The sequence below is a fragment of the Ziziphus jujuba genome, chromosome 9 (genome assembly GCF_031755915.1).
Source record: "Ziziphus jujuba cultivar Dongzao chromosome 9, ASM3175591v1".
NCBI classification, from domain to species: Eukaryota; Viridiplantae; Streptophyta; class Magnoliopsida; order Rosales; family Rhamnaceae; genus Ziziphus; species Ziziphus jujuba.
In genome coordinates, this window is record NC_083387.1 from 27,146,789 (window position 1) to 27,158,016 (window position 11,228).

At 32.3% G+C, this 11,228-nt stretch overlaps 1 long non-coding RNA gene across 3 annotated transcripts; it reads left to right on the forward strand.

Moving 5' to 3' along the window:
* Positions 1-3,353: 3,353 nt before the first annotated feature.
* LOC112490645 (uncharacterized) lies at positions 3,354-10,421 on the forward strand. Of its 3 annotated transcripts, none has more exons than XR_007243154.2 (10): positions 3,354-3,620; positions 6,279-6,455; positions 7,244-7,952; positions 8,024-8,163; positions 8,357-8,706; positions 8,777-9,412; positions 9,519-9,610; positions 9,682-9,810; positions 9,912-10,168; positions 10,269-10,421. It is a non-coding gene; the product is annotated as an uncharacterized LOC112490645 (long non-coding RNA). The 3 variants fall into 3 exon arrangements; XR_009640813.1 differs by having other exon boundaries at positions 7,244-7,833; XR_009640812.1 differs by having other exon boundaries at positions 7,244-8,163.
* Positions 10,422-11,228: the final 807 nt, after the last annotated feature.

The following is an 11,228-nucleotide window of genomic DNA, read 5'->3' on the forward strand; positions in this document are numbered from 1 at the left end:
ACATTTCCCATATGGTCAATTACTTATCCTTATATCAAAACCACATATATTTCAAAGGGCAATATAAAAGGTTTTATTTTGTTTATTGGATCAAGAAGTAGGAATACTGACTTAGTAATATTAAACCATAACACCAATCCCCATTGCCATTTCTCTCTATTTCTTTTTTATGCAGCCATAATAACACTCACTCACTAGCATAGCATAAAAAAAATTATTTGCAATATTTTAATTTTGCTGTTTTGGACCTGACAATCTGTCCCCTTGTTATATTTATAGATATAAATTAAGGATTGCAAGCTGACCACCATCATCATCCCCAATAACATGAATAAAATAAAGGTGAATTATTTACAAATGACATTTACAAGACGAACAAAGAAGGATAATATTTTAACTTGTCTTATTAATTTGTTTAATTTCATCTGCTGATAGCTATAAGGAATTTATTTATTCCTTTTGGTGGCAAGAAATGGCAAGCTAGCTCAAGTGTATCTCGTAAATCTAATCAAAGCACTACTATTACATATTTTCTAAGCTATGCCTAGTCGATGGCCAATCAAAATTGTGTGTTCTAAATACAGTTGTTTTAACATATATATATATATATATATATATATATATATATATATGTAGTCTACTAAAATCCATACATAACAGCTTCAATTGCAAATATATTTCAATGTATTTTAATCTTCTCCTTATGAAAATTACGAATTGTTTGCTAGAGAAAGAGTTAAATTATAAAAAAAGAAAAAGAAAAAGATACTAACTTAGTTTGCATGATAAACAAATGCTTAATAGATATATGAAAAGTTAGAGTTTTTTTTTTCCCTTAAGTTTTGAGCACATAATAATAAAAATAAGATTTAAATTCAATGTTGTATTTTTTGCAATAATCCGATCATGCATTGTTGTAACATAAACTTTAATGAGGTGGGTCAGTAAGCTCAAAACAAGTGAGGTTTGATGATTTTCGCACATATATCTATAACTTTTAATGGTGCTTATGAAGTCCAAATTGAATGAAAATTATAAAGCTGTCCCATAATAAGTTCTATTCGATGATGCTAATGAGAATTCAAACCTTCACTTGGATATTAATGTCTTGTAAAATAATTTAGAATGCACTGTGCATCAACCATCAAGTTGATAAAGCTGGTGAATGCTACTTTGTTAATCAGGCATTGATTTAGACATTCTACTTAACTATGCACTATATCATCCACAGCTTTTTGCTTTTCAATTTTTATTCCCTATATATTATTAAATGTATTTTCTTCTTGAGTTTGTACTATTATACTGTTTTGATTATATTTAATGTAGCTGATATTTTTTTAGCTTAATGTTTGGAGTTGGAGGAGAATATGATTTGTCAAAGTAACTGAAATTTTCTTGCTGTAGTCCAAAACAAAGAGAAAGAACAGAACTCATTAATAGGAAATCAAAATCGAACAAAACAAATTCAATGATAAAAAATATATTAACTAATAGTACAAAAGCTTCAAAACTAAGAACAAAAAGTTTGCAAGAAAGAAGAGAAACCTTACAGCAACCTAAAGATCAGAAATGGGGTTGCACAAAATTTTCAAAAACTAGGATCAGAAATGCTTAACTAATAACTCTACAATAATGAAAAGGAGAAACATCCTTTCTATTTTCTTTTTCTTTTTCTTTTCTTTCTATCCAAACATCCAAAAAAATGACAATACTTTAGATGTCAGGATATGAGGTAACTACATGCAGTTGATGAAGATTACATGAACAAGATTACATTTTCTTTTCTCACATTTTCTTTCGACCCGAACAGAGCATTAACTCAATTTAGTAGAACCCCACAAATATTCACCCCACAAAGAACTAGTAGCTCATTCCACTTAAATCACTAAATTGACAAAATTAAAGCACTAAATCATAGATTACATGAACAAGATCACAAACCCAATAGCAACTATAAGCTTCCATTAACATAATCACATTAAACTCATTTCAAACTCGAGCATCGACAAACATAGAGCCCTCAAAAATGCAGCACCACCACCCTAAACCCAAAAACGCCACATTTAAAAGCCAAGAGCAGGACCAAAGCTCTACTTCTTAGATTGCCTACCATTTCCCGAATCAAAGACAAGTAAACAATTCCACAGAACCATAAACAGCGAATTAACAATGAAAAAAAACAAAAACAAAACTGCTAGTATAGAAGAGAAAAATGCTTACCCAGATCATCCTAGGAACTAAGAAATTTTGGGTTTATGGATTTCAGATCTAAGTGTGTGAGTCTCTGAGCTTAGTGTTCTTGTGAGAGTGATAGAAGCTAGTAAAGGCAGAGAGAAAAAGAAAGAGAGAGAGACAGTATGTAGAAGAAAATCGGCTTCACGTGGCCCCTACATTCCACAATCTGATTTTCAGTCCATATTTTTAGTCAAAAAAAAGTTCTTGAAACTCTTACCTCTTTTAGCTATTCCTTCACTTTCTTCTTCAGCGAATCCTTCACTTTCTTCTTTCACGATTCCTTCACTTTCTTCTTCGGCAAACTAACTGACGAAAATGTGGACCTTCTATAGAAATTTGCAAGCCAATTGTGATTTTCCAGAAACTTGTCTCTCTGCTCAAAGACGAAAATCAAACAACATCGCATGGGCATGGGGAGGGAGGACAATTTTCCAAAAACTGGTTCTTTTATGACACTCGCGAATGGGAGGACAATTTTGCTTAAAGTGAAAATGGCGCTGGTGTGTTTCTAAAGGGAAAGGGAAAGCTTAGCTGTGTTCGAAAGCCCTAGTTGTGTTTCGAAAGGAAAAGGGAAAGGAGGAAAAAAAAAAAAAAAAACCAAAAACAACAGAATAAAAGAAAGTTGCATTTCGGTAGAGAAAAAAGACCCAAAAAAAAAAAGTACAAAGGGTATTTTGGTCCTGATGTACTAAAAGTTGGCTAAAATTTAAAAAAAAAAAAATTTCTATTTTTCAAAAAGTGATTTGTAAAGTGGTTAGTTTTCAATAAAACTCTTTTAATTTTTTAAACATAAAATCCATGGACCTTTGTTCAGAACCATTTCTGTATGCCAAAAATTCTAATTTCTTTATGGACCTAACTTTGTCCCAAATGGGAAAGCCCATTATCTAAGTTTGATCATAACAAGGTTGGGCTAATTTTAGCAAAATAAAATATAGAGTTTTTTAAAAAAATAGCCATCTCGTAACATGATTTTTGAAGAATAGCAAATTTTTTTTTTAAAAAAAACTAGCCCATTTTTTATGTTTTTGGACGAAAATACCCTTAATGAAGATATTTTTTTCTTTTCTCTATCAAAATGCATGTGTTTTATTTATTTATTTATTTATTTTGGTTGCTTTTCGTTTTCTTATTGTTACTTTCCCTTTCGAAATAGGGTTTCTTTCAACTTTTCCTTTCAACAATTAGGGTTTCTTTCTACTTTCCCTTTTGAAAAGCTCAATCACTGTCACCACCCAGAGGTAGAGGAAAGATACACCATCATTCGCCGTTGATCGCTCTGGTCCAACCTCTTGTTCGCCGTGTCGTCTTCGTCGCACCGCTGTCATCTTCGTCACGCCACCATCGTCCAACCAAGACAAGTCTTCCAGGGAAGAGATAGAGAGGTAGGCAATTGGCATAACTTAAACCTCGAGCCAATGGGTCTCGCTTTTGGTATTGTGTTTGTTATTTTTAATATGGTTGGGTTTGTAATATGTATTATGCATCTGAGTAACATTTGTTTTTTTCAATTTTTAAGAGGTTGCCAAAATAATTATAAACCTTTGCTTTCTTTGTTTTCTAGATTTTCTTTGGCTTACTTTCTTTCCTTGATTTTTAAACCTTTGTCAATATTTAGGCAATGAAGAGCTAGTCTCTTTGGAAATATCTAAATGTTACGTGGGAACAATTTAATCCCATTTTCATATTCATCCATAAAAAAAATGTTATTGGAAATGGAGCAATAACTTTGAAAGGAACTTTCTCCATTTCAGAACTCCTCTGTTTTATTTATTCATTTATTTATTGTCCTCCGTTCCTCTATTTTCTTTTATTTGTTGCCAAGTATTTGAAAAGTAATTGAATGTTGCAGTGTAGATAGGTAATGTTACATTTACTATTTAAATATGTAAATTTTGGAGAGCAGATTGAAAAATGGAATGTGCTTCAAGAAGGATTAAAAAAAAGGATTGAAAATTGGAATAGCATTTTTCTTATTATGAATCAGGATGTGGATAAATAATACAATATTCAATAAGTTTGATTTGTTCACGCACTTCCCCATTTATCTAATGTCCACATCTCAATGACAAATTATAATTTCTTGTTATTTTTGTTTTGTTCCTTGTTAAAGAATCTAATGGTTTCTAGCTAGTGGTATTATGGACTTCGAGCTATTGTCTTGTTGACTTGATAACGAAATGCATCATCTAAAATCTTGTTATTGCATTTAGAATTTTTTTCAATGATTCATTAGTTTTTCAAATTATAATCCCATTATTTTGTCTCGTCTTTTGTTTCATGTACCCTGCATTTGATCAAACCACTAAGGAAATGAAATATAACTTGCAGTTTGGATTTAATTCTTGATGGTGATATTTTTGAGTGAGTGAATCTAATAAAAGATCGTCTTTTGCCTTGGGGTCATTTTCTGGTTTTAGCAAGAGATTGTTTTATTCCTTGGTCAATTTTCTACTGGAAAAGAGGTGGTTTGGTCTAGATGGTCATATATCCTGCACTGGGTGGTTAGACTGAATTTACATTTCTTTGTTAATAACCCAACCCTTTTTCTTTTTACTCCCTTATCTTTCACAAATAAAAGTACAAAGCAAACAATATACAATTTGGCATTGGAATGAAAGCTTGTTTTCGTCCATGTGTATACATACATATATATATATATATATATATATATATATATATATATATATATATGTAAAAAAACTATTGTTTTGAGTGTGAGACCATAAATTAAATAAATTATACAACATCCTAAATTTTGTATTTTTCTTAGTTTTTGCAAAGGTTTGGTTTAATTTATGGCTGTTGATTAGTAGGGTTCTCATGATTGGCACCATCTTAGAACTTAGAAACTTTATTGGATCAAAATGCTAAATGTTGAAAGGAGAGAAACTTTAACAGTAGGGTTTTGAAACCAATTTTAGACTTAAAAATATCTTCTACTAAAATTTAAACATCAACCAGTAGGAGGAAAAAGTCATTAAGAAACACAAATTTATAAGGAGTCACAACTTTTTTTTTTTTAATAAAATATGCTAACACATGGAAAATATTTTGGAAGCTCTAATCATTTGGTTTTGGGAGTATGATCAAGGAAGGAACAAATTAGACAACTCATGAAACTATTAATCTATATATAATTCTTTTAATCAAATCTAACGTATGTGACCTTTAAGTTGCTTACATTCTGGTATAAGCAATTTGCTCTATCCACATGTGAGCATGAGGTCTTTTCTTTTTTCATTTTTTTACATGAAATTTGTCAATATCATTAAGATGAAATAGCAGTACATGAATTCAGCAAAATGAAATTAGAGTATTATGAGTTAATCATGACAGTGCCTCCTCTGTCCAGGTCTCATACTGAGACACACCGAGAGAATAATGAGTAAGCTCATTGAGTAGAGCTGTATTAGACCCTGTCAATCTTCTTTTTAAACTTGCAATTTTTTCACCTAATTATTTTTTCTGATGCACTCTAAGCCACGTGTTATATTATCTATGGACCATGGTCCACAAAAGCTTTTTTCTTTTTATTAATATTTTTATTTTTTGGGGGAAATTTGATGAAAGGATCGTAGAATATTTGAAAGTCAATTGCTTGTGAAACTGAACCTTAATTAAAGTATCAGAGTAAAGTAATTTTTGGTAATAGTATATAAGAATAGTTATTGATACATATAATTCTTTTAGCTTATTATTTTGCTTGTATGGAGTTGGTTTACTTCTTCTTCTTATTATTATTATTATTATTATTTCTGTTCATTCTTTGCTCATGTTGGAAATGTCTATGACAAGCTGACTGCTTTTGTATTATTATTTAAGTATTTAATGCCTTTTATTCTTTCATAGAAGCTAGAATCTATAAATTTCCTTGGCATGTAGCTTTAAAAATTGTCAAAGCTGTATAGTGATATTATTGTCGTGATTAATAAATGTTTTATTGTAAATTTGTTTCAATTTAGTTAACTCATTTTAGTTAAACTAAGAAATACATAAATTTTTAAGTTTTGTTACTAATATTGATTTTCTATATTTTTCAGCATTGTCGGAGCAAGTGATGGACCGAGCAGAAAATTGAAGCACAAAATTTGCGTTCGTAGAGTTACAAGTGTATGCTGAGAAAATTACACATACTTACAGAGATAGAGAAAGAGAGAGATAGAGAGAGATATATAAATAGATAGAGAAGCATTAGTGGCGGTTTCTTCCCCATTAATGTAAGTTGCTTCTCTAAACAAAATAGAAAATATTATGCAAACTAATTTCGCTTTAATGTAACAAACTTATTATTGAACCTTTACTTGTGCTGCATTAAATGGTGTTTCAGAATTGTTGATAATTTTCATAATGGATTATTTAGAGATAATAAGTCATCTCTTTATAAATTGCTCAATTTTGAACCTTTGTCAATATGAGCTATGCTTATAATATTGTGTTATTTGTTGTGACGGAAATGTTTGTGTTGCATGGTTAGAATGTGAAATGTGAAATTAAAACTATTATGAAGTTGTGTTTTTGTTTGAATTTAATGCGAGGTTTGAATGTGAAACCATAATATATGTGTTAGAACTATAGGTTATCCTTAGGAAGCAATGTCACATGTCCATGGTTGGTTTATATAATGTACACTAATATATAGAAGATATTGTAGCTTTTAAATCCACATATGCGCTGGTTCGAAAAGATTCTTTAGCCATTTTCATTATATTGTTGCACAAATCCTGTTAGGTGTATGTCATTTAAGTTTTGGAAAATTTTCCACCTGGACGAAAATATTTCCTCTTTTTTTACTCCTGGAGGAAATTTTTCCCTCGAGGCGGAAAATTTTTTTACTCCAGGCGGAAAATTTTTTTCTCCTGGCAGAAAATTTTTCCTCCAGGCGGAAAATTTTTTCGTCCAAGTGGAAAACTTTTTCCTCCAGGCGGAAAAATTTTCCTCTAGGCTTTCCTCATGTCGGAAAAAACGTTTCCTCCATATGTTATGCTTTGTTGTATTTGATTTGCAGATAAATGGATTCAGATTACCAACGAAGGTTTTGGGACTTGGAGATATCGAGGGCAAAGGTTAATTGTAGATCGAACTTTTGGAAAGCCGTATCAGATATTAAGTTCAAGCTGACTCCAGCCCAAATAAAAAAGTTCGAGGATAGCTGTTTTGGCCACTTTTTGAAGACCAACGAGATACAATTTAGTGGCCACATCATCAACAGCATGTTGTATAGGTAGTGTGTTTGCGACGACAAGGATTCTATGGTATTCAATTTTGGAGGGCATGGTGCTAGATTTACGTGGAGAGACGTCAACATAATTACAGGTCTACGGTTTGGTTAAGAACCTAATAGGCGAGTTAACATCTCTACTCGTATTAGTGACATATATTTTGGCAGAAAGCGAAAGGTCACTAACTCGGAGATGACCGTAGCTTTCATGACCACACAGTGTCAAGGTGATGATGAAGCCGACGATGATAGATTGAAGTTGGCTTTATTATATTTCCAAGAGACAGTTCTTCTAGGCAAAGAAAGCATGGCCATCGCACCTCATAATCACTTGGAGATGGTGGACGATTTAGAGTACTTCAATAACTATCCATGGGGTACTTTATCATATACTACCACCATTAGATAGTTGAATAGTGCTTTTGAGCATAGAGAGTCCATGGCTTTAAACAAGTCAAAGGGTTATAGTCTTTGTGGGTTTCCTTTGGCTTTCATGGTAAGTTTGTTACACTTGTATTTATGGTGTGTATTTCTTTACTTATTCATTATTAATTAATTGTTTGACAGATTTGGGGTTTTAAGACAATTCCTTCGTTAGGTCAAGCATTGGGAAAGAAGTTGCCGGACATGGCATTCCCTCGAATTCTTAATTGGCATATTTCACAAGTGCTAAGATTTAGGCTACTGAACTCTTCGATCATCGTGATGTAAGTATATGAGTTCTTCCACTTATATGTACAAATAGATATATATATATATATATATATATATATATATATATATATATATATAAATATACATTCCAACATAGTAACATTATTTATAGACTTTTGCAGTATTTGTAGGAATATTAGTATTACTTAATAATCACTTGATGATAATCCCTTTTGTCTTTTGTAGTATCCCGTTCATGGCTTAATGAATGTAACTGAATTTGAGCATGCATATATCGGCAAAATTGCATGGGATGTATGTCATGACAGTACTCCATACAATGTTGCACCTGCTGTCCGAGACAAGCCACCACAGGCAAGTCATGATGAAAAAGATGAAGGTCTTCCACTTACAAGAGGTGGAAGAAGTAAGAAATGAAAGAGGCATCTGTGGAAATTATGGGTAAAGCAGGGAGGCGGTGAATGGGAGATAAGCCGACAGACCAGCCTTCATCATCGACTGCAGGAGTTGCTGCTCATGTTTGTGTTAAACCATCGACTCCATCCCAACCTCCAATGACTCCATCCCATGATGAGGTTTGAATAAATTGTATGAATGTTTATCTTTTTTATTATTGCAAGTACTAATCACTATTGTTTCTTTTAGGTACCTTTGAGAGAGAGATTAACTATCCTTGAAGGCGAAGTGGCTAATGTACAGCAAGATGTTAAGGATTTAAGAATCCCCATGCTTAGAGAGTTTGCAAGTTTAGACACCAAGCTTGATAAGTTAATGAAGCACCAAGGAGTGGGAGTTGGTGCTGACGGGTTGGGAGATGGGATGGAAGCGGACGTTGAAGGGGATGAAAATAAAGAAGAGTTTGGTCCCAATGCAACCCCCGTTGATAGACAGTCACGTCCATCTGTTGTAGATGATGCAGGACCAAGTGTTACGATTATCGAGAAAGTATCTTCATCAAAGTTTCCTGTTAGGAGACGTGCAAGAAAGGTAGCAGTTGCTAAGCAAAATATAGATATTGGGAGGTGGGATAGGAAGGCGGCAGCAGCTATTACAACTCCTTACAGTGTTGGAGGATTGCGGAAAAAACTACATCGCACTTTACCAGGTGCATCTTCTACTTTGAAGTTTGACCCATACACACCAGTACCCACGCGACTTGTAAAAATTTTTGACCAATTTATGAAGTCCAGTTAGGCAGCAAAGTTTGATATGGACATTTTGTCTACGGGTAAAGACTTTTTCCAGTTGCTTATAACCAGTGAGAAGTAGCTGAATCACAATGTAAGTATTTTTCGATCAAGATTTTTATTTTATAATTTGATAAATTCCATAGATAGTTGTTCAACTGCATGAATGTAATTTAAAATTAACTCGTCTTTCAATGCAGCATATGGAAGTCCTACCTTATTTCATGTACGTGCCAATCGATTCCCTGATGTTTTTTATCCTAGTTTTGAGGTGATAGATGGAGGATTTTGGGTAAGTAAAGGCCAGGTGTCCTATATGTGGTTATTTTGATTTTGGGTAACTAATAATTTATTTTGTTGTAGGTATACATTGAGCAGTGTTATGGAAAGTTCCTCGCCAATCCATCTAAGTTCCAATTCTCATATGCAATGCAAGAATATGTATTGGGGATTTGAATGAAGGAGTCGAAGCCATGGAAATGCGTAAATCATGTACAATATACATGTCTAAATTGTATAATGTTAACTATTCATTTATTCATGTGCCTTCCTTTATTTGTTGTGCTAACTGAAATCTTGTAATGTATTGACAGTTGTTGATTCCACTAAACAAACACAACATACATTGGTTGGTAGGGCACGTGGACTTGAAAGAGCGTCGTATGACTGTATATGACTCAGATAAGGCTGGCAACCGAAACAGGAGAGAAATTTATTTCCAGAAATTATGCATTATGTTACCATATTTACTGCGGTCTGCATCCTTTTATGAGCAGCGGTCGGATCTTGTAGACTCCGTTGATGAGTTTACATGTGAATTGGCACAAAATTCCCCTCAGCAAAGTAACGGGTAAAACCCTTTAATACGTACATGTTTGTTGAATAAATATTAACTATTGAATATGGTTCTAATAATACTAATATATGTTATAATAATTGTTTTTTTGTAGTGATGACTGTGGCATGTTTACACTCAAGACCATCGAGTTTTTACATGCTAGATTACCAGTGACATTCACACAAGATGACATGGAGTTCTTTAGGAAGAAGTATGCATATGAGGCTTACAACAAAGAACTAAGCATATGAGCTGGGTGGTGATGCATTTTTCTTTCCTTTTGTCATGTTTATAGATGCATATTCTTTATTATATTAGACTTTTAATTGTAAAGATAATGGTGGCTTATAATGTTAATTTAACAAAGATAATGATGTGGTATTGATGTAAGGATAAGTAATTGACCTTATAGGAAATGTGCCATGTTTATTTATTAGAATTCCATTATGCACAAACGTCTTACGAGCTCAATTGCAAATTCTAAAAAATTTTCCGCTTGTCGGAAAATATTTTCTCTAGGCAGAAAAATTTTCCTCTAGTCGAAAATCCCATATAAAGATCAATTAAAGCCTCTGGATAAATTTCCGCCAGGAGGAAAATTTTTCCTCCAAGCGGAAATAGTTTCCTCCCATTGGAAAAAATTTCCTCCAAGCAGAAATCGTTGAATAATTTTTACTCCTATTAGAAACTAATTTCCTCCACTTGGAAAATCAATTTCTAATATATTATTTAAGTTAATAGTGGGGTAAAAAAATTGAGAGTGGAGACAAATATTATATAAGATGAAGATGGAATTAACAAAAAATATATTGACATTTAAAATCAATAACCATTTTAAATAAAAGAAAAAATGATATATATTTGTTTTTCTTTTCAAAATCATTTGGACATTTTATAAAATAATATGTAAACTAAAGATTTAAAATCAACTCCAGAAAGCCTCTTTTCATTTGGGATTAAATTCAAAAAAAAAAAAAAAAGATTGCTAATAAATCTTCCACCGTGGAGTAGAAAATATTATATCCAATATATGAAATAATTATCAAAACATATTAAACCATAACACTAAATT